At 40.7% G+C, this 19,413-nt stretch overlaps 1 long non-coding RNA gene across 2 annotated transcripts in view; it reads right to left on the bottom strand.

Annotated features, from left to right (window-relative positions):
- Positions 1–19,413, bottom strand: part of LOC103012576 (uncharacterized) — a 508,544-nt gene that overhangs the window by 91,661 nt on the left and 397,470 nt on the right. Inside the window, exon 7 of one of the 2 annotated variants that reach the window (XR_009006628.1) lies at positions 11,419–11,468. The exons of the other annotated variant lie outside the window; for it this stretch is intronic. This is a non-coding gene — a long non-coding RNA (uncharacterized LOC103012576). The remainder of the gene's footprint in view (positions 1–11,418; positions 11,469–19,413) is intronic. 2 annotated transcript variants of the gene reach the window in all.

Genomic DNA, 19,413 nt, shown 5'->3' with positions numbered 1-19,413 from the left:
ATAATTGTTGAGGATAAATTTTAAGATACGGAAGAAATGAAATTCATACGTGAGTCTCAAATGCATGCTTACATTAGTGACAGCTAACCTCTGCATGACATAGTTTGCAAAATGCTTTAACACTTCTTCAACTTGCATGAATCTAAAAAAATCTGAGTTGCTGTCACCCTGTAATATTAATCAAGAGAAAATATTTTCTATGTCAAGAAAATTTTATTAATGTCATCTGGCATTTCTGGGGTCCCTCGCTTAGTTTACCAGCTATTGAGAAGCAACTTGTACATATATTTTTCATGGAAAAGCAAGAAAATATATTTTGCTGTGATGACAGAAGTCACTGCCCATAACTCTGTTATTTCCTGGGCATAGCATAGGTTCATAGTCCCAGACGCCCGTCTGAACACAGCATAGAGGCATGCAGCCATCCACGGTCATCTGAGACCTACAGCAGCACCCAACATAGCTTCAGGGTCTGCTTTTATTAATCCAAATTGAATTGACTGAAACAGGAAAACAAATCCAAAAGCCTTTCCATTTTCTCCAATTCATTTAAACTGAATAACAGAAAACTCCAAGCCAGCAAATTTGGAACAGTGATTTAATGCACCCAGATAGGCTCCATGCTTTGACATACATCTTCATGCAGGAAAATAATAAAACAAGTCAACCTGGAATTATGGGCGTTGATTTTTAATCATTTGGCTTGTTCTGAATGTGTTGCAGAATTTCCCTGAATAAACACTTTGGGTGGAATCAGTCATTTCTTCAAAAAGATTCCCCACCATTACCAGTCACAACCAGACTAAATGCTATTCGGTTACAAACCACAGAACCTACATCCGTATGCTACCTACCGCATGCCAACTGTTTCCCAACGCAGCATTACAACTCACGAGCAACGCTTTGCTGCTTCCCATGGTGCCTAGGACACTTGGAATGGGCTAGAACTGACCAGGGCCAAGTGGACAGTTTGACTTTGGCCCAGGTCACTTACTGATGTCTGTTTTCCATCTGTCCCAGAAAGGAGTTATTTCTGCCTTGCTGCAAACACGTGAAAATGCACGGTGAGAATTCTTTTGACGGTGCGGAATGGAAACTCCGTCAGTGTAGCACGTGCACACGCGCACACATACACACACTTACACAGAGGTATTTAAATGTACCAAGAAATTTCATGGGGATCCAGCAAAACCTGAAACCCAGTACTTAGGAAACTTAGGCACCTTATGAAATGTGCACTCGCCATCTGTCTCCATCATTCACACCTCAGCTTTTGGAGAGACCTGCTCTATTTCTTCCAGATTGGAAACTTGCACACAGTCTAAGTGGACCCAGCAAGACCCTACTTACTCAGTCTCACCATGGTCCAACCTTCAAGTCACATGCCAAGTCTTAGAGACTTGTTTTTCAGTATGACAGGAAAATTATGACAATTCTGAAAGACTTGCCCCAGAACATGCCATTATGGTTTTATGGCAAGAATATGAATACAAAACAACATTTATTCCGGGGAAAAAGATGTCAATCTCTTTATCCCATAAGGCACTTAACTGAGATGTAATGGGTGTAAAGAATTCCTCTTCTTTTTTAAAAAAAAAATATTTATTTATTTATTTGGCTGTGCCGGGTCTTAGTTGCAGCACGCGGGATCTTCTAGTTGCAGCAGGTGGGATCTAGTTCCCTGACCAGGGATCCAACCTGGGCCCCCTGCATTCGGAGTGTGGATCCTTAACCACTGGACGGTCAGGGAAGTCCCCATAACTCCTCTTCTTGATTTGAACAGGGAAGAAGGACTTGTTTGAGGGAGTGGGGGGCTGATTATTTTGTTGTCCAGGTACCCAGCACATTTACATTTCCGTATCAGGAGATATACAGTTGCAAGATGCTAGCAAATTGAGGTTGGTTCTCTCCCCGTGAAGGAGGCATCTCTTACATATCAAGTAGCGAGCTGGTTTCTTCCTTTTCTGTACGCAAGTTAACACACTTATTCTCAGTATTAGTCACCTATTTTGCTCACACAAACCTCGCCTCCCCAGTGACACTTCTGGAATAGATTATTTTCTTACGATTTAGTTACTTTGACTTGAACTGTGAATATTATGACTTATTTTCCTTGCTCTCAAAGTAACCAATTTGTATATAAAGATGTTTTTAGAAATTTAAACTAACCAATCCTCAAGAGTGCCTCATGGACTTGAGGATATGGGGAGGGGGGTGGGGTGAGATGTGACAGGGTAAGAGAGTGTCATGGACATATATACACTACCAAATGTAAAATAGATAGCTAGTGGGAAGCAGCCGCATAGCATAGGGAGATCAGCTCGGTGCTTTGTGACCACCTAGAGGGGTGGGATGGGGAGGGTGGGAGGGAGGGAGATGCAAGAGGGAGGGGATATGGGAACATATTGTATATGTATAACTGATTCACTTTGTTATAAAGCAGAAGCTAACACACCATGGTAAGGCAATTATACTTCAATAAAGATGTTTAAAAAAAAAAAAAAAAAAAGAGTGCCTCAAAATTCTACCCCCCAGAGAGAGGCACAGAATATACTGGAGGTGCATATCTGCACATATTGGATCTTCTTACACATTTACCTAACAATATACAGTATTATTTACATCTTTTCACAGCATCTTTCATGTTCTAGGATTACCCTTAAGTGCTAGATGCTATTCCACTGGATGAATGTAAGACAAGTTACTTAATAATTTTCTATTGTAAACAACTATGGGTTCACTTTTTGCTTTATAAAAATAAATACCTGAAAAATAAATAAATAAATAAATAAATACCTGGATTTGTGTATCTGTATGTTTAAATTTATTCATATTTTCTAGATCTTTGTGTACTTTCCCAAATATCTTCATAAACTAGCTCATGTGAAGTAAATCACATTATCAAGGAGTATATACACTTTAAAAATGAACATATAGTGAATGTATATAACCTAAGTTTGAGTATATTCATAAATTTATAATACCACCAAATTGTATAAAGGTTTCCATTTTCAGCCCTGCCCCCCTTTTTCTATTGGAGTAGAGTTGCTTTACAATGTTGTGTTAGTTTCTGCTCTACAGCAAAGTGAACAAGCTATACGTATACATATATCCCCTCCATTTTGGATTTCCTTCTTATTTAGATCACCACAAAGCACTGAGTAGAGTTCCTTGTGCTATACAGTAGGTTCTTATTATCTATTTTATACATAGCCCTTTAAAAAAAAAAAACCATATTACTACTTTGTTAAATCTTTGCCAAAATAATAGGAAAAAAAGTAAAATCTTGCAAAATTATTTTTTGGCAGGAGGGATAGCAGTGAGGTTTGATTATTTTATATGTTTATTGGCTATTTTTTCTCTTATTCTAGAAATTGCCTGTTCACGTCTTTATTCATTTTTGTTTTGTTGGTTGTGAAGGCTATTTTGAGGGGTCAGTAAGATATCAGTTTTTTGCTTATTGATGTATGACCATTTCTTTCCAGGTAACTGTGTCATTTGAATTTTTATGTAGTGCATTTTGCATACATAATAAATAAAATATCACGTTTTTCCTTTACACTTTCATTTCTAATTGTCATACCTGAGAATACCTTCCTTGACAGAACATTACGAAAGTCACCCATGGTTTTTTTTTTTCTTTTGGTTTTTCTGGTAGTGTTAAAGTTTTGTTTACTACATGTAATTTTTGAAAATCTATCTATAATGCATTTTGTTGTGTGGCGTGAGATAGGCATCCAGTTTTCATTAGAATAATCCATCTTTTCATGAGAGATTTGGAATGCCAGCTTTATGAACTACTGCTTCCATGTTACCATACCCTTGTTTTTGTTACTTGTCTATTCTAGCAAGTGTTTATTATTGCTTTTATTTTATAGTCCTCTATGTTCCAATGACCCATCATCTCTCTCTTCGGTATTTTTCTGGCTGTTCTTTCACTCCAGATGAATTTTAGAAGTCAACAAAGGGAATCTGGCTGGGGTTGTTTTGAATTTTTGTAAAGTAATTTAGGGCGTATGAACATTTCTACAGTGCTGAGCCGTCTCAGTGACAACTTATGCCTCCAGTTTCTGAAGCACTTTAATCTTCTTTAGCTTTATGGATTTCTTCATATTTCTCATTCATAGTACTTGTTAAGTAAGTTTACTCCTGGGAATGTAATTATTTTGCTTGCTACTATGAATGCAGTATTTCTAATGCATTTTTTTTGAGTGTTATTTGGATATAGAAAACCTTTTTATATAAGTACCTTTCCTAAGTGAATTCTTTTTTTTTTTTTTTCTAATCCTTTTCAAACTTTTCTTTAAGGTTTTTAGTGACTAGCACTTTTATGAGATGGTTTAAACATTTTGGTGATAACAGAACACTTCTCTTAATCTGATTGTGCTTGGAAAGGCTTCTATTCTTTTGCTGCCTCGCCTGAGGCTGAGATTAGTTTAGTTCTCTCTCAGATTAAGAAAGGAGTAAGCACTTTTGATTTAACTAAGGAATCTTATTAAAATGAATGTCTTTTTCAGATGTCTGTTTTTGTGCAGTAGGGAGACAATCTCATTGTTTTAACTTTGTCATCGTGACCATTCTCATCAATGTGTTTACTAATGTTATCATAGGCTGATCCTTGGATTTCTGGCATGTAACACTGTCATGATATGCTCTTTATTGTTAAGTACAGATAGGTTCATTCCTTCCTGTATTCGTTCATTCATTCAACCTGTATTTGACCATTTCAAACTAATAGATGTACTACAACGTAATGAACGGAACGGAACGGAATGCAGTTCCAGCGTGTGCAAGGATTACACAGAGCAATACGATGGGCTGGTGTGTGACCACCTTAGTCACGGAACCCAGGGCACCATCTCTCTGAAAAGGTGACAATTTCAGCAGATGAGTGATGAGGAAGATCCAACTTCGACCTAATATGAGCTCTTTGAGTGGGGAATGGGTTTGGCCTCTTCAATGTACAAAAGGAATGCCTGTTGGGCGGTGGATTGATGACTGGTATTGAATTTGCTGTAAAACTAACGAATCTTTGGAAGGCCCCTTCTCTTCTAAGGCCCTGCGCCTAAATTCAGATTTTTTAGTTTTATATTCTTTTTAAAAATAATCTAAGCTTTACATCTCACAACATCTTTATCTGTGTCTGCTAATGACAGAAGGATAATGATAAAAGATGTGGTCTGATCAACTTCTGGCCAAGATATGCTAAGAAATATAGACTTTCCTGTAGGGATAATGGAAGATTTATAAACAAGGGAGTAGCTTGACCTGATATACATAATCTACGTACATATATATGTTATATATTATACTATATATATATTAGACTTTGTTTTTAGAGGAGTTTTAGGTTCACAGCAAAATGGAGAGGAAGGCACAGAGAGTTTCCATACGTCCCCTGCCCCCCACATATGCAGCCTCCCCCATTGTCCACACCCCCCTCCAGAGGGTGCATCTGCTACAGCCGATGAACCTGTACTGACACATCATCATCACCGAAATCCGTAGTTTACATTAGGGTTCACCCATAGTGTTGTACAGTCTACAGGTTTGGACAAACACACAATGACATGTATCCACCGTTACAGCATCATACAGAATCATTTCACTGCCCTGAAATGCCTCTGTGCTCCACCAGTTCACCTCTCCCTCCTTCCCAATTTATAGTTTCAAAACATCATTCTGCTTCTTGGGCAGATAATGTACTAGACAAAGGGAACACTGGAAAAAAGGAAACGAGTTTCTATGAGGCACGATTTTGTTTGGCTCTTTGCATTAATATTTTAAAAATGAAACTAATCTAACTTTGGTCAGATTTGGCACTTGTAATATCTTCCAAAAGGCCTTTGCTCCAAAACAAATCTGCATCTATGTAAAATCTTTGGCATGACGGCATCCAAAAGAATATTTTAATCTCCTTTTTATTGTTTAGCTATCAGCAGACCAAAACAATGCAGACAATGGCTATGGCTCAAGTAACTTCTCAGGAGGTGGAAGAATCAAACTACAGATAGGCCATGGTCACCAAAGGAAGCAGACCATCTTCTACAGCCGTGTTCTTACGGCCGTGAAGGAGAGTTATGCTGGGGCCTCACACAGCCCTTCCTTCTCTAGATGTGGCTCTTTTGTGTGTTCTCATGACACCTATGTATGCTTCCAGTAGCACAATAACACGCTTATACACACACACACAGAGTCAACGCTCGTTATTCGTGGTAGTAGCGTTCCATACATCACCACAAATACTGAATTAGCAAATACTGAACCATTGCTCCTAGAGGAAATACAGGGTTACGTGCCTATAAGCCTCTGGTCACATTTTCATCCACTGCCCATATATAACTTTGTTTTATGTGTGTTTTACGTGTGTTTCTGTTTAAAGACACCTTATTGAATATATACTGCGGATACACTAATGCTGAATGCACGTCCATCAGCACTATTATAAGTCAACCCTGAATGAAGCTTTTCCAACACCTATTTTCTCCATAAGACACGTCACAAACTTCTTACGCTGAGGAACACTACCTCAGTACTTCAGCACCACACCCAAGGTCGTTTTAGGCAGCAAAATCATCAACCAAAAGGACAAAAATGCAAACAACGTTTTAGACCATGTAAAGGACACCTGTTTACAGTAGGAGAGTTGAAAAAGGCAGAGCACTGACCCCAGCTAGGGACGTGGGCGGCACTGAACTAAACATTTTTACCACTGTGTGCATCCATGAATAACTGCAAACATGCTGCAGGTATTGATTTGGGTTGCAAATAATTTATATGAGACAGCCTGCAAATACGGAATCTACAAAAAATGAGACTCAACTGTGTATCTCTTCTGCAACAGACTGTGAGCTTTTGAAGGGCGGGACACAGACACGACTCATCCTTGTTCCAATGAAAACAGCATCGTGTCTAACCCTGGCTAATCCATAGACTATTATTTTCAAACTTTAAAAAATTATAGCATTTTTTTTAACCTGAAACCCCAATAAAATAGGTAAACTTGATAAAAGTGGGCTTTCTCTGCTTGACTTTTGTCCTTCTCCTTGCCCTTTTGGGAGGGTAACATGAATTGAACAAGCCGTTATTACAAGCAGGCACCAACACTCTAGAAATCATGCTTTTCAGATTCTAGAATCTTAGCTCAGTGCAGTTTTTCCTTACCCAAAGCCGACTCACACCTCAAGTGCAATTCCAGTGAAAGACCATGATACTTCCTCTCCCAGAAAACGAGAGATGAAACACCACGTATGATGCCTAGCTACATGTCATTCCTGAGCTGTTTGCAGTGTGAAAATGTCTAATATACAACAGCTGGAACCCCCGGAATGAATACTTCACCACAAACTGTAAGTTGTCCAGTCGGGATTTCAAATGTCCCTTTTCCCATTGGGAATTAATTAATTAATTCCAGCCTCCTGGAAGTAATTAATCTCTGCTCTGTGTGGAGTCCTGTTTCGGAGATGTGAGCCCCCAAGATCAGTTAAGACGCATGATTCAAAGGGAACTGCACAAAAACCTGCCACTGACATAACCATCTATGTAGGAGGACTTCTGGAGCTCTTTCAACGCATTTTTGCCTTATAACTCAGGCCTGTGTGAAGTTTTAGGAGGACGGTGCTTAAACGCTTGAGGTTTGATCATGTAAAATGGAGCAAAATTAGACCTTAATCTATGTCAACACCAACACAATGAAGTTTTCAGCAGACTTCGCCCCTGGTTCTGGCAGAGGATCGGGGTGACATAGCCGATGGTTTACACGTCTGCCAGCCCTGCTTTTCTTTGCCTACGACGGCTGTGTTAGGAAGTGTTCCCACAGATCCGATGGCTCCAGAAGCTGTCTGTGGGCACATGGCCCCTTTCACAAGCCCAACATTCTGGAAGATATACCGACATAAAAACGAGACTCCAGGAGAGACAATGGCCAAACTGTTTCCTCGTCCCATTACCTGGAAACCCACATGAGGAAGCATCTAGAGTTTCCTGGAGTGAAATTCTAGGAATCAGTGTGTATTAGTGATATGTCCCCAAGATGACTGTTCAGAGTGAGGGAGGACCAAGCACACTGATGGGGGGAGGATGGGAGGGTTAGAAGATCCAGGCTGTGAGGAGAGGCAGTGCTATGCTCCAAACCATTACTGTCGGTTCCGATCAGAGCCTTCAGTGTGAGCAGGGAACCTGGCTGGCATCTGAGACCTGGGACTAGAGCCAGTTTGATGGGCCCCTGCAGACCCTCAGGCACCTGTAACGAGACCAGTTCCAAATCCCAGCTACGGTAGCACAGGGCTGTGAAAATGCCCCTGGGCACAATCAGGATCCAGGCATCAAGGTCAGGCCGACCTCCCTGCTTAGACTGAGCTGTAGAGTAGGTGAAGCTGCTCAGGTCAAAGGACGCATACGTCTACTGCGTGTGTGGTGCACTCTTTCCCCAGGCGTGCGTTATTTTCCTTTATTTCCCATCCAGGGGAAATAAACTGACTTTCTGGAAGAGCACCTAGATAGTTCCTATCCAGACTCAGAATAGACGCTGTTTGATCTAGAAGGATTCTAATACCCACACAATAACCCAAGACTGCTGTATTTTTGGCATTGCTGTAGTGCATTTGGACGAAGATACAGTCTTATTACGAATAAACACTGATGAGACGCTCGCCCACTCTGTATGCGTCATCATTTCAGCCTCAGCTGGCAATAAAATTTTCACGGAGCAAAAAATCATTACGTACACTGAAAATGTCAGTCCAGAAACAGGACAATTAGGATCTTTCGTACTCTTCATTCACTCTCTAGTCTTAAGCAATTCATGGTGGCAGAAGAGTGTGTAAGACATCTACCGTATCAATTTTTTTCTCTTTCAAATTCAACTAAGCTTACCATTTAACATGGCTAGAAGGAACAAAAGTAGAACTATAAACTTTGTTTTTAAGAATTTTAGTTTTTACAATTCAAGTTTGTTTTCATTTCTAAATGAGACCTAAAAATCCTTTCATTGAAGAACCGTAAATTGACCAACATTTAAATAAATGCCTAAGTCTCTAGCATTGTAGATTATTTTTAAAAATGCTCTATCTTGGGGCTTCCCTGGTGGCGCAGTGGTTGAGAATCTGCCTGCTAATGCAGGAGACACGGGTTCGAGCCCTGGTCTGGGAAGATCCCACATGCCACGGAGCGGCTGGGCCCGTGAGCCACAGCTGCTAAGCCTGCGCGTCTGGAGCCTGTGCCCCGCAGCGGGAGGGGCCGCGATGGTGAGAGGCCTGCGCACCGCGATGAAGAGCGGTCCCCGCACCGCGATGAGGAGTGGCCCCCACTTGCCGCAACTAGAGAAAGCCCTCGCACGAACCGAAGACCCAGCACAGCCAAAAATGAAAAATAAATAAATAAATAAAATAAATAAATTAAAAATGCTCTATCTTGAAAACAATAGGTTAACTGCAATGTTTTTTTATTTCTTGTTTTGTTTTGTATTTTGTCAATCTCAAAGGTTAGACCACGGCTAATTTTGCCAGAAAAGCATGTTGTGCTAATAAATCTCTAGATAAATCTGTCTTTGTTCTTGTCAGGAAGTAAAAAGAGCTATCACACATACTTAAGCATTCTAAAATGTGTTTCAGGAGGTCAAATTCATTCTGAGCTGTGATTTTTCTTCGATGATACAAATTTTCCTTTGCTATTTTAACAGGATAGCAGATAGTAATAGAAAATGGTATAGAGAGGGTTTTTTTTCAATTTTTAAAGGATTTGGTTAACTGACTTTGATTAAAATACTTCAATCAAGTGATAAACACAGATGAATTAAATCTACGCAGAAGAAAAGCCAATGAAAACTGCAAAGCTTAAGACAAAGAAATTAAAATCTAATAAAACATTTTAAACTGTTTCTCCTGTATTAAGTAGGTTGGAAGAGAAAACATGATGTGATGGGAAGAAACTCAGCTGGAAATGGAGCTGGAAAACCGAGACCTCAGTCCCCAGGGTAACATCATTGAGTTCGGCCACCTCACAGCTTCACTGCCTACATCTGTGTGATTAAGGAACTGGCTTAGATGACTTGGTCTTGACACAGAAATCTTCACTTACCTCCTTCTGACCTCAGTTCAAGTGTCACTCTCAGGAAAAATGACTCGCTGATTCCCAAGTCTACATGAGTTACTCCTTCATGTCAGGTAACAGATACGTAACTCACATTTTAAAAATCGTCTGCTTAACAGTTGTCTTTACCAAGAGAATACACATTCCATGAGGGAGGAAATAGGAAGTTTGTTTGGAATTCTGTTTTGTTCACTATTTCTTCCCCAGTGTTTAACCCAATCCTTGGCACATGGTGGTTAGTTAACAAATATTCATTGTAGGACTTCCCTGGTGGCACAGTGGTGAAGAATCCACCTGCCAATGCAGGGGATACGGGTTCAAGCCCTGGTCCCGGAAGATCCCACATGCCGCGGAACAAGTAAGCCCATGCGCCACAACTACTGAGCCTGCGCTCTACAGCCCACAAGCCACAACTACTGGGCCCTCGTTCCTAGAGCCCGTGCTCCGTAACAAGAGAAGCCACCACAATGAGAAGCCCGTGCAGCACACTGAAGAGTAGCCCCCGCTCGCCACAACTAGAGAAAACCCGTGTGCAGCAACGAAGACCCAACGCAGCGAAAAATAAATAAATAAAATACATTTTTTAAAAAATTCATTGTAAAAGGGATAAGTGAATTAATGAACACGAACTGTTTGATACAGCCCTTCCCTTTTCATGTTGAGGAAACAATTTATGCAACATTTTTCCAGATAATCAACCACATATTTTTTTAGTCCCTTTTTGGAGAGCTACCTATGTATCCATTATTTTGAGATACCAAGAACCCTCAGCATTTAGCTTCTTAAATTTAGACGTACATATACTTTTTTATAAGGAACATATTCCCACTGTGTTATTTGTAATTGGAAACGCCAAAAGGGAGGAGCAAGACTTTTTATCTCAGACTGTTGTGTTTTCTTTTTTTTTTTCCCAGCCTTGAAACACTATTGGACCGTACCTGGTGGGAAGGTGAACACAATTTACACCCTCTCTCTCATTTTCCCAGTTGGTAATATTAGTGTTTATATGGACAACCCATGCTGTCTACCTCACAGGCTATGTTTGCCAGAATGATAAAGATAATGATGGGGAACCTTTCTTTTTGAAAGCACCATATGTAACAGTTATTGACTGAATGTGTCTCCAGCCACCCTCCATTTGTATGTTGACACCCGAACCCCCATGTGATGCTGTTAGGTCCTTCGGGAGGTGATGAGGTCATGAGGGTGTCACGCTCATGGTGGGATTAGTGCCCGTAAAAGACACCTCAGAGAGCCTCCTCATACCTTCTACTATGAGAGGACACAGTAAGAAGACGGCCATCTATGAACCAGGAAGCGCGTACTCACCAGACACCGAATCTGCTGGCACCTTGATCCTGGACTTCCAGCTTCCAGAACTGTGAGAAAGAAACGTGTGTTGTTTATAAGCCACCCAGAGTGCGGTATTCTATTGTACAGCCTGAACAGACTAAGACAATAACATGGTGTTACCATTCAGAATACCGCAGCCCTTGCATATACTCTTTGGACTGATGCGAAATACAATGAATAACCTCCTAAAATGTAGAATGTTAGGGGGCTCAGGGACAAAATGAAAACATCAATAGAAGATCATTCATTTCTATCTTGGTCATTAGTCAAAGTTCATTCTCAGTTGTTCTCACTGACAACATTCTGTAACTTCAAGACGAAGTGACCATATTAAAAAACCAAATTGCTAGGCAACCAAATTACAACTACCTTCCTGAAGAATAATCTAAAATGTCAAATGGTAATTTAGCCCCAGCCGAACTGGAACGATCAGTTCTCAATGGCCGTTTCAGCCTTTCTAGGAACTGACATGATTCAAGTCGTTGAAGCTTTCATTTGCTTTTTGGGATATTCATCTTCGGAGGTCAGAATTTTAACCATCACTGTTAGAAAGCTTCTTTCTCTAGCTTTATACAAAGTCCTGACGTTGGTTTGGAACCCTGAGAACCTGCTTTCTAGTCATCTCTCTTCCTTTTGGTCCACGCTAACTCATATTGGAAGTGAGAGGATATGACAGACTAAACCACACTTGAGAAAACATTTCATCATCGCGTTCAGTGCAAGTGACGTGGCCTGGACTCTGAGAACTGAGCCTGTAGCGAGGAACCCAGGATGATAGAAGATTTGACCTTTGCCAATGCACTGATGTCAGCTACAAACTCTGGGCTTACTGATCTTTCAGCAATGTGGTGGAGATGGAAATGGAGCTGGCTTTCAATAATCACTGCTCTTCTGTTTTGCCTATTTTACTATAATATTATATATATATAGATGAGATCGTATATCATCATATATATAACATGTATGTGATTATATATGTTATAAATAAAATACATATGTAAATAAAATTATATAAATTATACACCTACACACGTGTGTGTATGTATATAAACTATATACAGGATTTTGTCTGTAATCCACGTTTACAGGCATCTTTTGGTGTCTAACATTATTCACGCAAGAATACAAACACTGTCCAAATCCTGTTTCCTGTATACTTGGTTTTTGACTGTAATATTTTGGAGCAGCAAACAAAACCGCGCTGAAATGAAATCATGGTGCGCACAGCCCCCTGGAATGCCCGGAAACTTCCTAGCAATTCCCTTGCCAGGGTCTAACAGAGAAATTGTTCCATGGGATAAATATGTTTGTTGTATGAGTAACTAAAAAACTACTTGGGACATTTGTTACAAGTCTACAAAATAATGTATTGTTTATTATGCGTATTTACTTCAGCCCATAGCTAATCTGACATGACTCATCTTGTAAGGAGGCAAACAGTCCAAGATATGAAAATGTTTATGAACCTGTGTTTAATTACATAGTAGTACTGCTTACATTTAAACACCTGGGAAAATAATATTTTTAAATGGAACAATGAAAATAATTTATCTTTAGGTCTCAGTTCTATAGCCGAGCCAAATGCTGGCCATATTGCATTTGCTAAGGTCAGATGTTGTTTTCAAATATTCTGTAAAAGGAGGAAAATTCAGCTTATTTCGTGAAACCACGGGGTTTAGAAGGAGAACCGTATGTTATCGGATAAGAACGAATGCTTTATACTCCAGTGCAGATAAGGTTTAGGATTTCTCACTGTTCACAAATAAACCATGCATCAACAAATGGGAGCAATATTAAAAATAATCTTATTCAATCCTTTTAATTGTAAGGATCTGAGACCCCTGGAAACTTAATGGAGTCATGACATATAAACCAAATCCCCAGCAAATGGGTGTAAAGGAAACACAGAGATGCTTTCCAATCACCTTAGACATGTACTATTATTACCAGGCTTTGAAGTGTTCCCAAGTTGCAAATTTGCAAAGCTCTCCAAGCTCTGTCCTTTGCCACACTTTGCTTCGTGCAGGAATCTGAGGAACTTAAGGCACGTTGCAAATACTAACTACCTGTGAGTAGGCAAAGCATGTAAGAGGGCATAACTCAAAGAAGATAAATATTAGCCCCACTTGACCGTGATGCCAACTAAGGTACGGAGGCCGCCTCAACTCACGCCAAGTGTGTGGAACTGGAAGACAGGCCACAGATGCCTTCACTAACTGGAACCATGCCCTTCCTGGTTCCCCCTGAACCTTGTGGAAGGAATTACGGCAAAGCTCTATCGGAGCACCGTGTCCAGAGTTACCATGCCCCTGACAAGTTCCTTAGAACTGACGTGTCAAATAACCATTTAGATTGTAGGTCGGGTCTAAGTCAAGCTGTGTGCCTATTACACATGCGTATCCAGAAATGAGGAACAGGGACCTAAATGTCCATCGACAGATGAATGGATAAAGAAGATGTGGCACACGTATACAATGGGATATTACTCAGCCATAAAGGAAACGAAATTCAGTTATTTGTAGTGAGGTGGATGGACCTAGAGACTGTCATACAGAGTGAAGTAAGCCAGAAAGAGAAAAACAAATACTGTATATTAACGCATGCATGTGGAATCTAGAAAAACGGTACAGATGAACCTATCTGCAGGGCAGGAACAGAGACGCAGTCATAGGGAATGGACATGTGGACGTGGGTGGGGTAAGGGGAGGGTGGGATGAACTGGGAGATTGGAACTGACATATATACACTACCACGTGATAAACAGATAGCTAGGGGGAACCTGCTATAAAGCACAGGGAGCTCAGCTCGGTGCTCTGTGGTGACCTAGATGGATGGAATGGGGGAAGGGGGGAGGGAGCTCCAAGAGGGAGGGGACATATGTATCCATATAGCTGATTCACTTCATTATACAGCAGAAACTAACACAACATTGTAAAGCAACTATACCCCAGTAAACAAAAAAGTAGAAAAAAAAGACAAAAAAAAAAAAAAAAGGAATGAGGAACAGGGACCTACCCGTCCACATGTTCACACATTGGTTGTGAAATGAATATAGATGCAGGTCTCAAGTTTTCTTAATTCCTTGAGTAAGGGGCCCATTGCAAGCAAACTACTTAACCTCAATGAAGAAAACAAAATGAATGTATATGCATGTGTCCTGGGGCAAGGTCTATCTTCAGCAGGCATTGTGGCCTGTGAAGAATAAAGCCTGACTCTTGTCCCTCAGGGGCTTGCATCTAAGTAGGAAGGATGGGCCTCATGTGACCAAAGAGGCTTAAGTAACAAGCTGGAAACGACACCAACAACAGACGGATGGGAGTCAATCTGTATGGGGCTTGGAGCAAGGGATTAGAGTGCGGAAACGTCACCTTTCTGCAGATTAAATTAGTCTGGGTGTGTGGAACGGACTGGCCCAGCTGACGTTCCTCTATCAAAGTAGCACCGGAAGGCAGTACGCTGTCAGGATGAGGCAAACGTCACCCCTGCAACAGTCTCCGTCCCCAGGACCGAATTCCATGACGTCAAAAAAGGGAAGGAGTCCTCCGCTCAAGGGGGCCAAATGATTCTCCTCTTACTTCTAATTTCGGCCGCTGTATGTGCATCTCTCAGGGTCAGCTGGGGATGGGAAATCCCTCTGTCCTGGGAGAAGTGCCTCCCACCACACAATGTGGGGGGCGGCAGCGGGGCTGCCCTTGCTTCTGGTCCCACCAGAATAATTTCATCAGAAGACCACAGTTTGCTCACCTCTTCCCTGATATCCATCCATTCACACAATGAGTATGTGCCGAAGATCTGAGCGAAAAGCTCATTTCCAACACTGGATTCTGTAACCACAATGCAGAACAGCAGAGATGGGCCCCCGCCTTTTGGGACTTCGGTGTGACATAAATAGGCCTTCCTGAGCGTAAAGAGACGGGTCGTTCAGTCTTAAATAACTGCACAAGGTCCAGGCCAGGCCCTTATGGTCCAGGATGCCCATCTCAGGTCTGCACCTTTGGAAATAGCTGCTCATGCTGGGACACACAGAGCTGGACCAAGACAATCAAAGCCTTGATAACCAAACATCTCCAATCACCACACATTTTATATTCACGCTGAGAAAAGCAAGATCCTCGTGAAAAAAAAAAAAATCCACCTTCCAGAGAGACACAGCTGAGATTCAACCAATTACAGCAAGTTCCTACACCAGACTGAACCCTATTTCCTGGCCCTGTCCACCTCCAGGACCGAGAGTCAGCCTGCAAATATTCACAGAACAGCTTTCGAGAAAAGGTGGAATTGTCAAGCGAGGACAGACTTGGAAATGCTTGTACGGCCTCAGGTGAGACGGGGAGCATCACGGGATAGGGGGCCTGGGATTGAAAGAGTGGCCTTACCACACGCTTATCCTGTGCGGTAAGGAATCCGTGGGCCTGGGTGTGGCATGGGGGCTGAGGACATGGAAGGAGCCTTGTGGCCTTGGAGGACGGAAAGGCTGCACCGGTGAACTGACCAGGCTGGTGAACAATCCATTCATGGGGAAGAGCAGTAGGGGAGAAAGGAGACAGCAGGTTTGACCAACCTGTGTGAGTCTTGACAATTAGACTACATTGATCTATTTCCCTCTTTCCCCAGCGTTCTGGAAAGGCTTGGGTCTCCCGTGGAGGTGTGTGTATTTCTCCTGGAGAAACTGGGGCGGCATGAAAGACAACTCTAAAGAGATCAAAGCACCACCGTGGGAGGGATGGGCCTGTGTGGTCTGCTACCTGGGGGAGGTTCTAGAAGCACCTGGAGGCCATGGCCTCCCATTCCTGCCACCAGCCTGCATCCCAGGCCATTCCTCTTTCCCCGACACGTCTCCTACTGACTTGTATTGAATCGGGTGCAAAAATCTGCTCCCACTTTCTAATCTTTTGAAAGGAATCCTGAGCCATGTCTTTCAGACCCAGGGCGAGGACATTCTGACAGCTGCTTTACTGGAAGGGCATTTTTGACCCTCGTGAAGCCTGGAGAGAAAAAGTGTCAGGTTGACAGTGATAGCCACATAATGCAGAAAAAAACAAACAAACATGGTGACAAACTGTGCATACACAATACGATATTCACTGATGATCTTTCTTCACTGTTTATCTGACATTGTGTATTATAAGAATTTCAGAGCTTTCTTTAATAAACCTTATATTCATCTTTCTGCCCAAGAAAACACTAGTTAAGACTCAACTGAACTATGGAGAATTCCAATACAGAGACTCTCCCTCTAAGCCTGACCACATTTAGTGCAGAGACTGGAGCTAAATGAATAAAGCAATAGCCCTTCTGTAGTTGGCTAGCGCCAAAGTGAGGTGGCAACTTATCTTCCCAAATGTATGTATGTGAACATTTGTAAACACACACACAATCGACATACTTATAAAGATTGATAATGAGACAATCTGGCTCTCTTTTGTGTGAATTAACATGTTTTAGGCTAAGTCTCCATTTACCCAGAGCTCCGCTTAGGACAGAATCAGCAAATGGATCTCTCTGCTACTCTATTTTCCAATATTTTTTTTACAGAAAACACCAGCAGCCTTGGTAGGGGAGGGAAACCAAGAATTTTGTTTTAAATTTTCTAGGAGAATATATGCAGGAAGTTTTACTAGGTTCTCTTAGCTATACCAGGTCCTGCATACAGAAAAGTCAGTTAAAAACTAACCAGTATCCTTTCCCTGGAGTCCTAGGGGTGAGATCCTGTCCTGGGCATCGCCAGGACACAGATTTGCAGAGCACCTCCAAGTACCAGAACTCAGGGTTGTCAAGCTGAGGACTGCTTTCCTAGGAGTACATTTAAAATTATATCAAGTCCATGCATGCTTGGGACCTGCTCGTGGGTGGGTACGTGAGGCAGAAGCTGAAATCGGAACCACATATCTGTTATAAAACAAAAACAGAGCTTTTGATTGCAAATTCTAAGGCAGAATCCTGGCTCATGAGAGTGTGAAACCATATTATTTGCAATCTTGGATGTAAAACTATGCGGTACAGTCTAGACCTGTTCTATTTACTTTCTTTTTTTTCTGCTGCAAAAGTTTTTTTTTTTTCCCCCTTTCTTCTCTTCCCCTTAAAAGAAACTAACTGGGCTGGCATGTTCATCAAAGCAATTTACTGAGAATGCATTCTGACAGGCTGCATTAAGAATGTTGACTTGTGAAACAAAGGGCTGTTTTATCATGCACATAAATTACATGCTTTAAAAAAACTGAAGGTTCAGAATTCTTTAATGATACTCTAGCCAGAGCAGAATGGAGTTCTGCCTATTTTTTTGTGTCAGTACTTCAAAAGGTTTGCTCAGGAACCCATGGCTTGCAAAACTTACACAGAAAAGACTGCATCGTGCATGATGGACTTCTCTTTGCACTGATTACAATTAAATTTAAGTCAACGTGTATTTATTAACTGTTGACCCCAAGCCAAAGACTACACTGAATACTGATACAAAGGTGGATTGGACAGTGTCAGAAGAGGTTTTGGGGAAAATATCTCCTCAGATGAGTAGTGCATGGGGAACAGTGAAAAATGTGTACTACATGATTTCAAAGAAGCACTTAATTATACTCGGTTGAGGGCTCATAAAGCATCTTATTTTAAACCAAATTGTGATCTACACGTTTCTTGAGGGAGGGATACAGAAGGGACAAATATGGATGGAGAGTCCGTAAGCATAAAGCAGCATGAACAAAGGTCACATCTCATCTAAGGTGTGTAAAGGTGGATGGTTTGATTTGGTGTCTGAAACACAAGAGGATGAAACAGAGATAAGGCTGGAAAAAAGGGAGTAATGGCACAACTGAAAATATTAGAACACTATGGAGATTTGATAAGAAAATGCTATGATTAGAGCTATGCTTGATAATGGCTAATCCAACAATAGTGTGTAGATGAACTGGTGAGAGATACAACAAAAGATTCATTGGGGGACTGTCATAAAAATTTACTGATTTACTTTGAAAAACAAGTGAGATGCAAGGAAGATGGACTGAGGATGCTGTCTGTATATCTTGATAAATGTACAGTGAAGGAAGCGTTTAAACATTATGTCAATTATTATTGGCTAGACCAAAGTTTAAGGTCAAATAGTTTTTCATGATTTAGGAAAACCTGAAAGTGATACAGACAACAATGAACTGGAAACTTAAATGCAAGGAAAGAAATAAACACACACATATAATTTACAGCATCATCAAATACACCAAATACCAAGACGTAAGTCTAATTATGTGAAATCTTTTACACGGGAAACAACACAAAATGCTGAGAGAATTTAAGGAAGACCTAAATAGAGAAACCTATCATGTTTCTAGATTGAAGCACTTGATATTTTTAAGGTACCCATTCTTCCCAGCTTGATTTATAGGTTCAATGCAATCCCTACCAATACTTCACTCAGGTTTTGTGACAACTGGGAGAAAATCAAAGGGCCTACATTAGCCCAGGTTAATCTTGAAGTAGACCAAATGTCAGTGGTGTAATTTACCAGATATCAAGACATACAAAAGAAGCTACAGAAACCAAGATAGTAGCACAAGAGACAAACAGTCTAGAATCTAGATGACTCACTGATACAGTCAACTTATTTATGAAAAAGTGTCATATCAATTCATTAGAGGAAAGGACTGTCAATTAAATAAGTCATTTTGGTTCAATTGGATATTAATATTTTTATTAATTTATTTTTATCTTACTAATTTTATCTTTTTATTTTAATAGTTTATTAATTAATAAAAAAGGAATCTTTATCACTACCTCAAATAAATTAATATGAAATAAATTACAGACCATCTGTAAAATGTAAATAGTACAACTTGTAGAAAAGAAACAGAAAAATATGTTTATGAACTTGAGGTATACAATAATTTCTAAACTGCACACAGAAATCACTAGGCACAAAAGAAAAAAAACTGATAAATTCTTTTTCATTAAAATTAAGAACTTTTGTTCATCAGCAGACATCAG

Source organism: Balaenoptera acutorostrata, chromosome X, assembly GCF_949987535.1.
Source record: "Balaenoptera acutorostrata chromosome X, mBalAcu1.1, whole genome shotgun sequence".
NCBI lineage: Eukaryota > Metazoa > Chordata > Mammalia > Artiodactyla > Balaenopteridae > Balaenoptera > Balaenoptera acutorostrata.
The sequence above is the reverse complement of the archived record's forward strand: the minus strand, read 5'-3'. Positions and strand labels throughout refer to the sequence as shown.